The sequence below is a fragment of the Heliconius melpomene genome, chromosome 20 (assembly GCF_056956725.1).
Source record: "Heliconius melpomene rosina isolate 202511_hmr_F chromosome 20, ASM5695672v1, whole genome shotgun sequence".
NCBI lineage: Eukaryota > Metazoa > Arthropoda > Insecta > Lepidoptera > Nymphalidae > Heliconius > Heliconius melpomene.
Window position 1 is genome coordinate 528,307 of NC_140408.1, and position 14,813 is coordinate 543,119.

A 14,813-nucleotide genomic window follows, 5' to 3' on the forward strand; every position below is an offset into this window, starting at 1 on the left:
TGGAACCGAACCCACAACCCTCGCATTTACAGTCGCACGCTTGCCACTACGCCACTACAACCAATCAACAATTCATATTGAACGGAGTGCATTTACACCGTAGCTATAGTATCTTAATGAACTGGCGTTTACACGGAAGTGAACAACGCCGTGTGATGTAGGCACGGTGTAACTCATCAATCTAGTGTTTGATAGATGGTGTGGAGTCGTGCTAATGTTTGGATGTGATAGGAATATTTTAAAAGTATAGTTTTTTGGGTGTTTATTAGTAAAGCAGATTAACATGTAAAAAATGCAATATGATATATCTATGTCGTTATATAATTAGAGGTCTTTTACGAATATTATAAAGATAAAATAATATGTTGGTGTTTTTGTTTGAGTTTTTCGTTTTTGTTTTTGTATATAAAATTTAAGACCATGTTATTCCTAATACAATAATATTATCATTGTATTAGAAAATATCAAACGGAGAGATTAAGTTACGTTGGTCTCTTATAAAGTACCACGCTGTAACACTTACAACTCTGTTAAAAAATCAAAAATTTTCGAGACATGTCGTGTTGAGTGGCTGATCTTGTCACCAGAGCGAGAAAACGGAAATAAATCAATCCTTGAGTGGAATCGAACAGACAACCATCGCGCTTACAGACAGACGTTGCGCCATTGCGTCACGACTAAAGCCTCACGAATATGTTATAAGTCCTCGAATTGACCTTGCCCGATATTGAATCTAGGACCTTCTAATCTCAAACCACATTAGTTTAATTTAAAAATTAAGCAAAAACACTTAAATAAATCCATCTACCTACCTGTTTTTTAAAATATCAAATTTTCGTCTTAATTGTGATATGTGACAAATGCAATGGGAAAGGTGACTTTAGTTCAATATCCTCTGACATACGCTTTTATACCTTTATTTTTATACTTGACTCCTGTCACTGTGGCATAATAAATATAGTTATTTATTGTGATTGTTGAAATATTAAAGGTTATGTATCAAAATTATTATTTTGAAGATACAAGTATAATTTTGTATTAATTTATGCATTTGTTTGTGGGCTCCGTTCTGAATGTGATGTATTTTCTTGGCTTCACTTAATGTCTCGCAACGCAGGGCAGGCAGGTAGGAAAATCGTGATATTACTACTTCTTAGTCTTGACTAGCGGAACTCAACGCCGTAAAAAAATCTATATAAAATTTTTTTTTTGTTGATGGTTTGGTTGAATAGTATTTTTTTAAAATAAAAATTCAAAATGAAGTGATGTGTGAAAGCTATCTCTGGACTCATCATGAGGAAGACAAGTGAACAATCATTGATTTAATGTTCTACGCTTTCAGTAAAATTGTAAATCTAAGATGGCCATCACACCATAATGGTGGAGTGCATACACCATCCAGCCAATTTTCGAGACATTGCATATTGAGCGGCGGAACACGACGCCACTAATTGTCTACCAAATCGACGAAATTAAAATAATTTAAATAAATCATTCCCCCGAGTGAAATCGAACCCACAACCATCACATTTAAAGACAGACCCCGACCACGATGCCACGACCGTACGGCCTCATCTTCTAAAGTAACTGACACGTTGACTACCACATCCAAAAAACAAAACAACACGCTATACAGGTAATAATTAATAGAGTGCACAGTAGATCGACGCCGGCCTCATTACACGAATTCTGATACACCACTTGTGAATTTATTAGCTTCTGGGTCCATGAAGATGCCGGATTTTGATGTTTTTGTTGCCTTTTAAGGTCTAAGTAAAATTTAATTTTTCTTTGTTATATTTGTTATTTCTTAAATAATTATGATTTTTACTTGCTGTGAACGATCCTAAATTTTAAAAATAGTGATTGAGAATGTAATTTTCATTTTAATATGAATATATTAAAGATTTTTTTTACTTTAAACTTAATGTCATTCGTGTTTCTTCTACTAGATGTGATATTTGCACAATATTTTATGGTTGTCACCACAATATATATGACGGCGCGCTGCTATGTATTAGTTTTAATTATAATTTCGCAATTATTACGTTTCGATTTTAATTGATTTATGTAATGGATTATATTAGAAGAATATTTAAAATGGAGCGGGTAACCCCGAATAGGGTAGTAGGTGTAGCCACGAAGAATAGCAGACGTCATTGGTTGACGTTGAAGCTATGGCGTGAGATGTTCACCAATTAACCTATTGGCTCCTAATCTATTGTAATTTTGTTAATCTTGTGAGATTTATTGTAAAACTGTTATGTAAACGAGTAATAAGACATTGTAGAATATAAGTGTGACTTTTATTTAAACATCTCTGTTGCTACAACGCCCACAAATGAATAGTGATAGCCAAGACCGCTTTGAGGCCCCTTCTGATGCTTCTACATCAGAAGTGGGATTACCAGCAACGAATAAGGAACAAAATACAGAACAGAGTGTTAAAATTTCACAAGATGTGAAAATTGTAAAAAATGTGAAATTGAAAATTTATTTTTGACATGCAGACCAAATTTTACGGGAGCCATTAGTATCTGACATTTAAAAAATAATGTTACGAAAGTTTAATTCTGATGCTGCAGACCACAACGTTCTCACTTGGTGTGACATATGTTTACAAGAAAAACTTATTTTTGGCAGTGATTGATAATTACAATGAGCAAGGTACAAAAAGAGTTAAGAGAGAATTTGACAAATCCGAGTTTGATTGGAATTAAAATTGGATTGTGAAAGAAAAATCAAATAATAAGAAATTATGGAAAGTATTAAAAAATAAGTTAATTGAATTAAGTATTAATTGAATGAACAATTAAGTATTATTAGTGAATTAAGTATTCGCGACAATAAGAATATCGCTTCTGATTTAACGCGGAACTCAAGTTCCCGCAGGATTCAATTGACATAGTTAATGAATATTTCGTCAGCAATGGTGGAAATGTTGCTGAGAAGATAAAAAAATAGATCTCCTAATATCAGTAGAAAACCACAAATAGATAACATTAAAGTGTCGTTCGTTTTACTAGATACTAATGAAATTGAAGTTGTAAGAATTATAAATTCGTTAAAATGTAACTGTTATTGTGGTGTAAGGGGTAACGAACACAAACTATTCGAAAGCTATCTCACGGATAGAAGGCAATGCACTAAAATAAAAGAATATACCAGCATATACCTTCCTATCAAATATGGCATTCCACAAGGTAGTATATTGGGACCGACCCGATTTTTAATATTTATCAATGACCTGTGTAACTTACCTATAAACTTTGGAAAAGTCGTGTTTTTGCTGATGACACAGTTTTAATGGTAAAAGGAGAAACCTGGGAACAAGCCTTTTATAATGCTCAGGCATTCAAGGGATCGGCGACATCTTGGCTTGCTTAATCTAGTTTTTCCCGGAATTAAATGGCTACAATTTAGAGATCGGTTCTTAGCTAGATTTGATACTGTTGAGACTCCAGCTGCAAATTTATGGCGAGTACTCAAAGGTGGTCCAGGGAGGGACGACTGTTTATCTGCGTATGCCGGGCGCAGCTTATTACACTGTTCAGAAATATTTAGAGGATAAACATGTATGGAAATAATGTCTATTGAATGTCATGCAGGATAGCTGCCAGCTAAGATTATTACCAATTTAATGGTGTTATAAATGATAACACGCCTTGTGAATGAAATGCTCGCTCCAGTCTGTTTCAAAGAAAAAGAGGACACCCGATTGGTGAGAAGACTATTCCGACTGTGGAAGTGAAAAAGCCACTAATACAATTATCACAGCGATGCTATAACTGTGACAAGCAGGGTCTTGTACCCAGTAATTGTTGTAACAATAGTAGTTGTAATATCAATTTCTTATTTACGTTGTGAGATTTCAGATACTACTTCATCTCTACAGTCTAAGGAAGTTGGTGTGCATATGGAGGTGATTACTCCAACTTGCTTCACGGGTGGTGAATGCGGCCACATCGCACTGCGCTGCACCAGTATGGTAACCACGGCAAGCGATGAATGGGTTGAACAATGGGTGAATGTTTGCTCCTTTCAACCAGCTATGGATCAGTTCTTAGATGAATCTGGTGAGAAGTTTTCATTTTGTTTCGGCTCTGTTGCCGAATGCTCTTTAATAAAGTCAGCTCTGTCAAGATAGATAATAATAAGTCGTGGCAAGATGTACTACCTGACAATCAGCTAGCCATTAGCGCAGCTATTATGAGTAGGATAACCAGGGCAAGTCCTTTGGAATTGTTAGTAGTAAAGGTTTCTATGCCTCTAAACTTAATGTAATTAGCCACGGATAAATTTGATTTTAATCTTATTATCGAGCAATCGACACGAGCAAAAGAAGCTAATGCTTCTTCTGAGAAAGTTTAGTTTGATAAACGTAAAGCAAAGTTAAAGTGTTGAGTGGTCGAGTGCTGTAGCCAAATCAAGCTTGACCCAAAATTTTAAAGACCCTTATAATTACTACGGCCTTCAATTCTAATAGACCGTAGTAGTGCGGGAGATTGCAATCAACAAAATAAAGTCAGAATGTGCCGATGACGGCCATGTAAAATAGTTACATACCCCTTTTACCCTGTAGTAGCCTGTGTGGCTAAGACAAACAAAACAAACAAAAAAAAAAACCAAAAAAAAAAAAAAGAAAAACTAGCCTTTGTGGCAACGACTAGCCCTTGTGGCAACGACTAGCCCTTGTGGCAACGACTAGCCCTTGTGGCAACGACTAGCCTTTGTGGCAACGACTAGCCCTTGTGGCAACGACCAGACTTTGTGGCAACGACTAGCCTGTGTGGCGACGAGTAGCCTGTGTGGCGACGAGTAGCCTGTGTGGCGACGAGTAGCCTGTGTGGCGACGAGTAGCCTGTGTGGCGAAGAGTAGCCTGTGTGGCGAAGAGTAGCCTGTGTGGCGACGAGTAGCCTGTGTGGCCACAAGTAGCCTGTGTGGCCACGAGTAGCCTGTGTGGCCACGAGTAGCCTGTGTGGCAGCAGCTAGCCTGTGTGGCAGCAGCTAGCCTGTGTGGCAGCAGCTAGCCTGTGTGGCAGCAGCTAGCCTGTGTGGCAATGACTAGCCTGTGTGGCAAGTACTAGACTGTGTGGCAATGGCTGGCCTGTGTGGCAGAAACTAGCCTGTGTGGCAATGACTGGCCTGTGTGGCAATTACTAACCGTTGTGGCAATGACTTGTCTGTGTGACTGTTAACCTATGTGGTATTGACTAACGGATGTGACATTTGTAAGATTGTTATGTTTGCCTTATACGAAACATTTCGTAGTATTTGTAATACACTTATAAAATTGTAATCACTATGAGTTCACTGTTACATCCACTAAGGGGAGATATTGTGTGGTCAGGAAGACCGAACGGGAAGTATTGCAAATCACTATGTTTATTGTTCACAGATTGGACCTATGCACACGAGGGCGTGTGACGATGCAGGGCGGCCGTGACGGCGCGCTGCTATGTATTAGTTTTAATTATAATTTCGCAATTATTACGTTTCGATTTTAATTGATTTATGTAATGGATTATATTAGAAGAATATTTAAAATGGAGCGGGTAACCCCGAATAGGGTAGTAGGTGTAGCCACGAAGAATAGCAGACGTCATTGGTTGACAGCTATGGCGTGAGATGTTCACCAATTAACCTATTGGCTCCTAATCTATTGTAATTTTGTTAATCTTGTGAGATTTATTGTAAAACTGTTATGTAAACGAGTAATAAGACATTGTAGAATATAAGTGTGACTTTTATTTAAACATCTCTGTTGCTACAACGCCCACAAATGAATAGTGATAGCCAAGACCGCTTTGAGGCCCCTTCTGATGCTTCTACATATATATATATATATATTTACATATAGGCCATAACAAAAAACAATCTTTAACACGACAGATAAACAATTCAATTTTTTAACATTTACATAATTCAATACGATGTTATTAAATAATATTTTTTTAAATATGAAATTTTTTGCTCAATGCAAAAAAAATGATAACCATTAACATTTTGAAGTAAACATTTTTCAACAGCATCACTTATAGATTCCCTCCGGACAACACTAATATGTTACTATATTTAGTATCGAGAGCTTATCAAAACGTTAACTCTACAAGATATGTCCGACAGTCGTCTAGATACTGCTACATAACCTGGCGAATATACGACTCGACTTGGAGGTTTCATAACTTCTAGTCAATCTGCATACGGCTGTAAAGTGTAAGACGAATTTTGAGTTGTTCTTGTCGTAAATTCCACGTAGGTTTCGGATGCAAACCAATAAATATATCGGTAGAGGGGGTGGGGGTGGGGGGTGGCAGGACGGTGGATAAACATGAATGTCTACACGCAGTACACTGCAGGCTGTGTTTTTGAATTTTGGATAGTGAAAGTAAATACTTTTTTTGTGTTACATTTTTAGTGTTGGTGAAATTTAATTTTTTAGGCCTCTCGCAGTATTCTGCTCAGTATTTAAAACTCAATTAAGTTAAGATATTGCTATTACGATTTTTACGAGGATTAAGCACACGTTGTTTTCTGGTATTATAAAAGTCAGTGATTCATACGTAATAGATATTTGATTTAAAATGTTAATATTTTATTAAGCTTTTATTATATTTTGGAATTGGGGATGTTCTATCTTTCCAAAGTGTTGAATTGTAAGAGAGAGAGAGAGAAGAAAACATATTTATTTTTTTCGTTCTGGCAACAAAAGACAGCGGGATGTTGAGTTTCGCTACTCGAAAGTCATTGTTTCAACAATTAGGAAAGAGTAAAACAGAATGCCTAAACTCTTAAGTTTTCTCTGCTTACTGTTATAAAAAATATAACATTTACCTTTAGCTTATGAAATAAATTTTCTAAATACAACTTAAATTCTATAACTATCATGAAATTTTAATCTTACCTAATATTCCCATTAAAATTGCACCAGCGTATACTATTTGTGGCATGCAGTGTACTCCCAAGACAGGCCTCACTCAATATCGGATATTGTTCTCACAAATGAGTATTTATGTCATCGTTTGTATAAAATGTTCCCGATGTGCCGCGAGCGCGCCGCCGCTCGGAGTGCCTGCCTTCTTGTTTATTGAGCAAACTTTCTTGAATATTTTTGTTCTTGAAAGGTTTCTAAGGTTTTTTGTGTTTTTTGGTTAGTATTCAATTTGGGTTGTTGGGGTGATATAGTTACTATGTATAGGTGTAGCTATGGTAGTGGTGTCAAAGTGAACACAGGTGTACTAACTTCGAGCCTCGACAAAATAGACATTTTAATTTTCCAATTTCAAGACATTGCTTGTTCCGGAGTTGATCTTCAAAGCACGGTTTTTGTTACAGTGAAATTTAAAATAATATATTTTTTTTACCTTCACGCTGTATCCCGCGAACAGCAGAGTAGGCAGAGGGAATAAGATACTCCATATTTCATTTCCTCGACTAACAATGGAATCCACATCCTGTCGCATTTACTGTCACGCGCTTGTGCCACTGCGCCACAACTGGCCTGAAAGATAATAATATTAATTTACTAATTTCTTTGAGCGAGGAAAAGAACCTTTTCCAAAAAATGTATGAAATGGCACATTCGTGTAAGGTCAAACACGTCAAAGCTCCGTCAGGTAACTTCATTGAAATATTGTATGAAACTGTATACTCAACAACAGCTGTCTGTTGTTATTTTAATGCAAGTAATTTATTGACACGACTGAAAAAAAAAATTACTGACAAGTGCATATTATCACTTTATTTATTACTTGACAGTTTATTTTATGTCATAACCTTTTTGAAATAATGACAAATACAATATACAAGAATATTAGTATAGGACAAGTGACATTTATATTAAAAATATTAAATGTAACTTTAGATGGTCGTGGCGCTGTAAACAAAGGTAGTGGGCTTAATTCCCACTTGGGGTAATACATTATTTTTGGTACGTAATAAGACAAAGCGCGATATTGAGTTTCAATACTCAATACACAACCTCTCGAAAATTAGGCCGGAATGTGGAGAACGGAGTGTCTTACTGTACTGTCTACTCTACTACACTAGCGGCGTTAGGGTAGGGCGAGGCTGGGCGATCGCCCAGAGGCGCCGGATAAAAAGAGCGCCGTAGACGCCCGTACAGGGCGCTTTGCGCAAAGATGTTTCCTCGCTGTAGTGGCGTAGCTAGGGTATTTGCTGCCTGGTGCGGCTTAGGGGACTTGATGCCCTTTAAAATGGTCTAAGATCTAAAAAAAAAAAAACAAAATCATCGTCGTCTTTGATCTCAAAAAAAGAAAAACAAAGTGATCTTAACTTTGAAAACAAAATTGCAGAAAACATAGACTTTGAATGCCTAATAAAAGAGTTCGCAGGTAGAAAGGCTAGAAGAAGTGAAATATTATTAGTTTTTGTCATTATTTTTTTAAATAGATGGTTATTTCGTTGTACCATTCCCTTTTTTGTATATTATTGAAATATAGTTAGGGGGCGCCGAAAAAATTTCGCACAGGGCGCCGGTAGTGCTAAAACCGGCACTGCTCTTCTATATGCGGGATACGCCGTGGAGCGTTGCTTATAACGTGGCAATAGGATCCGATCAAAGTTTGGATTTGAGGCGCCCTTTTAAAATATACATTAACGTTCAATATATGTATAAAAAATCTATATAAAGTTTTTATTGTATCTTTTATTATTTATATTAAGCTTATGGATATACGTACAATATCTAAGTATAATATATGAAAATACATTATACACTTTACATCTATTCTACACTAACTTTGTATTGACTTCACCTTGCACCAGCACAAATCGCTCTAAACAAAGATGGCAAATTAACATAAAAACAGTTTAATCGTAACTCCGCACCGGCTATCTCAATACTAACATATTATCATAAATTAATCGAATAAGGCATCGCCGGTCGTTTACGCGCGGGCGCAGGATAGCGTCGAGATAGAGTGGATGTACTAGCGAGGAATATACTAGTGCCATTATATGGTATATATATTTTAAAATAATAAATAACTAGTAATTTACGTATTTGGATTATTTTTTTTTCTTTCGTTATACTGAACTCTAGGAAACACTTGAACAGCTTTTAAGTTTGGTTAGTTGAAATGTATCCTCTTGTTACTGTATCTTACAAGAATAGTTGTTAAAATATTTCCTTTCTTTTCTCATTGTTTTTTGTTTCATACTGTATCCCGAATAGCAGGTAGAGAGAACCTGAATTCCAGTGTTAAGACACTCCGTTCTCCACTTTCCTCCGAATTACAATTTAATCTAATAACAAAATTAAAGTGCAAGAGCGAAGCGTGCAAGTGCAACTGTGGCAGGTTGTGAGTTCTATTCTCACTCCCGGAAATGAACGTAAATGGAAGCGTCTTAACGGGAACATAATACTTGTTGCCCAGGTTCCCTCTGCCTACTCTGCCATGTGCTGGACACAACGTGAAACTAAGAAAATTAAATATATTAAAAATGATAAGGCAGCAAAGCTTTACTTTTAAATAACTAAAAACATTTTAATTATATAAGATGAACATTAATAGCCATTGAATCTGAATTAACTCCTTTTCGGCAAAAGTAAGAATTAAATCACTTTGATAAAAATGACGCCATCTTGCTGTAAATTACGTAAACTTTTACGTTAATTTCGTTTTTAAAAGCCGATGTCTTAGTTAATGAAGTTTATCTAAATAATACGTTTGAGCTGGATGTTTATGAGAGGATAGTGTTTTAAGGATTTTTTTTTGTAACTTCACGCTTTATCCCTAGCGGGGTAGTCAGGGAGAGTAGAGCGCCAATATATGCCCTTGGGGGTCCTCATACTTTACGTAACCCTCCTGTATTGTGTTTTCGAAGAGCTTTGTACCAGTTTTTAGAATTTTAATATGGAATCGTATTAACATAAGAAAAACGTTTTAGAAAATCTATATAAAATTAGAATCCGCACCTTATTGGATATAATATTGGATATACAGTGGCGTGCCATTGGAGAGGCCTATGTCCAGCAGTGGACGAGGACAGGCTGATGTTGATGATGATGATGATGACCTTATTGGATACTGTTGAAGCACACATCGCCAATACTCCACAACAAAAATGTATTGTTTAACTATTATGCCGAAATTCTTATAATATACTTGTTATTACTTATTTTTTTGAAGGAAATCTTTTACAAATTTCCAGAAACAGTGTCTTAACATTAGGTTATTGAAAAAGCCTGAATTTGTTTAAGTTCTTGCGTTAAGTGGCGCAACTTAACACCGAGAAAATGGAAATATATTGCCCTGACCGAGGACTGTACTCACAACCATTGCGCTTACAGAAACATACCCTCAACTAAGATTTGACGCTACAACTATCACGCATATTTCATTTAGTATTTGCTATACAATAAACTCACAATCGAATAACCAGAGTTCCAAATAAGTCTGTATAAAATATACGACAGTCGGCCTTCACTCGGTCACACGTCGAGCACTGCTCGTTACGTGACATTCATATGACAGCCAGTCAATATGTATTGGATATGAATCTAGTACTTAAGCTTGCTATAGTTTTTGGTTTTTGCTATTAATTTATTTAATACTTTTTTTAATTAAAAAGGCCTGGTAGAGTTCTGCCATTCAATACCAATGTCTCGATAATTCAACAGAAAGGAAAAAAAGGAGCGTTTCCCTTTCCGTTGAGATACTCCGTTCCCAACACACTGCTGAGTTTGGAAAATTTAACGGCACCCCTCAACGGGAATCGAACCCACATTATCACCCGTGAACTGTCGCGCTTACAGTGAAACGCGGCCTCGCTTTAGTATTATTATATTGTATGTTAGACAAGAAGTTAAGGACGTAACAAGGCCACCAAAACACGAGACCTTGGAGCGAGGTGTGAATGAACGCCGCGTATATTTACGATCCATTCATAAATTTCAACGTTATACTGTTACAGTACAGCCTACGCTATATGCTTGTTTATTTATGCTTTAAAAAAATCAGTTTCACATCTTTTCCAGTAGAGCAGGGTGTTTAAGGAATGGAGTGTCTCAACACTAGGCTCCCAGGTTCCCTTTTCCTCCGCTGCTATTTGTGAGATACAGCGTAACGTTGCCACTTGCCGCCAAACTCTTGACATATTGTGAGTTGAGTGGCGGAACTCAACGCTGCGCTTTGCCTCGTTCTGAGTGCGAACACATAACTGTCGCGTTTGCACTCACACGCTTGTGGACACAACAAAATATTTTATTACCAAAATTTTATTATAGAAAATTTCGTTGATCAATAAATTAATTGTAAATTGATTAAACATAGCTAGATATGTATCAGCATTTAAATATTTGCATAATTTAATCATAATTTTCATATAAAAATGAAATCAAAATTTATATGCAAATACTAATTTTATACAAATAAACTAAAATGACAATGACTTTTAATATTTATATTTATTTATAATTATATATTATATGATTAGCTGATCACAGATTTATATTATAATAAGCTGATGAGTTTCTTTGGTTCAACGCGTAAATCTCAGGAATTGTCGCTACTCAAAATAAATAAAACATTTGTGTGTAGGATAGGAAGTGGGGAACGCAAGTGTCTTAACGGAAACGGAGTGTCTTAACACTAGGTACACAGATTCGCTATACCCACTTTGTTTTCATGTTATCCACCGTACATTAGCTTCTATCCCTCGCAATTAGACCGTGTCATATACAATTCTTACTTATTATCCTTTAACCGAACAGACGAAGCCGTATACAAAAGCTAGTATTCCACATATCCCCTACAATTCCTCCAACAAGTTTAATGTCCCTGATTAATAGTTATCGACACAACAATGTGACGTCCGCGCGTCGCCGCGCCGGGGACGTCGCGTGCTTCCTTTAGATAGTGTGTACAACGGACCAACGGGAAACGACGACGGGAACGGACAAAGTTGGTGCCCCGCTTTAATTACCCACCATGCCTGTGCTAGCGTTGTTTTTTAATTATGCTCTTATATAATAACGCGTAAGTATTATGTATTGAGGCATCGAGACCTGGGGCGACTTCTACCTGAATACACCGGGGGTTTGATCTTGTCCTCGCTTTGGTAAAGAAACCAGTGTTGAGTTCCACTACCCAACACGTAATATCTGGAATATTTTAAAGCGCGTGCAGTATGGATTGTAATACCAGGTTACCTTTGCTATACCTATGCAGGATACTGCAATATCAAAATCTACAATATTATATTGATATTATGATGGACGGTCAAAACTAATTTCTTCTTGTTGCAACTCACCTAGTAATTATAAAATACCCAGCCTAGGTCTAAGCCTAACCTATTAGCTCTAGGCTAAGATTAATAGACCTAAGCCTATAAAATATCTCTATGTAGTTTAAAAGCTGTAATAAATTACTTTAATCTATTATTCTGTAACAATTATGATTTTCTGGAACTCACGTGGAGTTGTTTCCCGCAAGCAGCTATTATTACTGTCAGCTTCACGCTGTATCTCGCACACAGCAGAATAGGCAAAGGAAACCTAGTGTTAAGAATTCCTGTTCCCCAGATTCCACCGAATTCTGGAGCCATTGCTTGTTGAGTACTGCAACTCAACGCCGCGCTTTGCCTTGTTGTCAGAACGAAGAAATAAAAATATCAAATATTTCCTCGAGTGGGAATCAAACCAACAACTTGTGCCCAGAATTCGAAGGAAAGTGGGGAGCGGAAATGTCTTAATGGGAACGGAGTGTCACTAGGTTCCCAGGTCCCCTCTTGTTCCACCTTGCTATGTGTAGGTTACAGTGCTAAAAAGGAATAATAAATAAATAACATATGCAATCTCTGTTACAATCCTATCGTAATGTTTGTAGTTTATGGATTATGAGAGGATAAAAGGACCTATGCGGACATTGACCTTAGCGATGTGTGTCAGTTTGCTTAACTATTACTGGTAAACATATGTACGTAAATTTTATTAATAATAAAATATGCTCATTCAACGTTATTGATAAATATTATCTAGTTGTATTTACACTCTCTCATAATAGAAATATAGTGTGTTATCTCAATAGAAATCAAAATATCTATGCTCAAATTTCTAAACCATTCAATTTATGGAATACTTACAATTAATTACTATTTATTACATTTTGCTTCTTTGGTAGGCGTAGAGAAACCAGAGTAAAGTTGGGTTGGGACTTTCTTATTCAATTTTCGCCTATTTCGGTAATCCAAGACATCGCGTTTTGAATATTACTAACAATGTCAAATCAAAGAAAGAAACAGTAAATTATTTTGTTAGATGTACGAGACCGTCGTGGCGCAGCGGCACAGTATCTGTACTGTTTGTTGTTGTAGGGTGTAGATTCATTTAGCACTCGGAGGAATGATTTATTCTCTTAGCTCTGATTGTTACCAGAGCAAATCTCTGCGTAGAGCTCCCCTCAACATTCAATATATCTAAAAATGACCGGAATTTCAATTCTAATAACAATTACTCTCGAACCACTTAAATTTAAAACGTTTATAGATATATTAGGTACCCACAGATGCCCATGGGTGTTTTACACCACGAGAACACCAAGGCCGCGGTTAGTGCCACCATAAAGTGAACATAATTTGGATTGACCGATCGCTCGCGAACATTTCGCAGCGTATAATTTCAAGCCATAAAGCCCGATGACACTAGGTATAGTGGCGCCCGCGAAAATTGCCCACTTTACGATGCTAAATTACGCATATAGTATGAGAAAAATTATGTTGCTGAACTATTTTTTATGGGAAAATAAGCTTTATTTGTATAGGTTTAGCGTTGTTTTGTATTTTTGTATGTTCTCAAACAAGATTGTATGGGGAAAGATGAGCGATGTTTGAATTTGTTTGTTAGATTTGATTGACGTGTTCTAAATTAAAGATCTGTGGCATCATTTGCGGGTAATAAGTTGAATTTTATACTAGAGTGGAATTGTTATTTTTTTATAGGTTCAAGCTATAAAAAAATAAAATCAATCAGAGGGAACCTGAAAATCTAGTCGAGTCACACTCTGACCTCAAGTTATCACCCAATTTTCAACGGTTGCTTGCGCTTTGTCTTATTTCTAGAGTTACGAAAATAATAATATTAAGTGGGAATCGAACCCACAACTGTCATGTGACAGTCAGACATACACATTGTGAGTTCGGCTTTCACTTGATGTATTAATTGAGAACACTGTGAGTTACAATAGCTACTGTGATTTAAAGTGTGGGTGTGTTAAATATTTCCCTCTCCGATCTACTTAAATGGAATGCGGCGTTTAATTCCGCAAACGAGCACACAACAATTCTTAAATAGTAAACTATTTATACTTAAAAAAATATATATTATACCACTCACGTATGACACACTTCGCTAAGGTCAATGACCGCATAGATCCTTTTATCCTTACAAAGTTTCTGCATGTAAAAAAATAATATATAGGTGTATTTTTTTATTGATTCCCAGTAGTGGGATTTCAGTTTTGGTTGTTTCTTGAGCAATGCGGCGTTAAGTTCCACCAACCCACACTTTTATAAAACAGGGTAAAAATATAAAATGAAAATTAATTGTATTTATAGATTCTTAGGCCATACAGGTTCTTTTTTCTATTCAATACCTATAAACCATGTAAGTTATTATAGGATGATATACAAATATTGCGAAAGAACAAGTTTCTTTATAGAACAAGCCAACCGACGCTTGACTCTACACTATCGCCTTAGCTCCTTATCGTTGCTTAATTGTTTCTGTAACTAAAACAATACGCGGCGTTTATTTCCGCCACCGGTTCGTCTCTAAATTAGGGCAATAGTG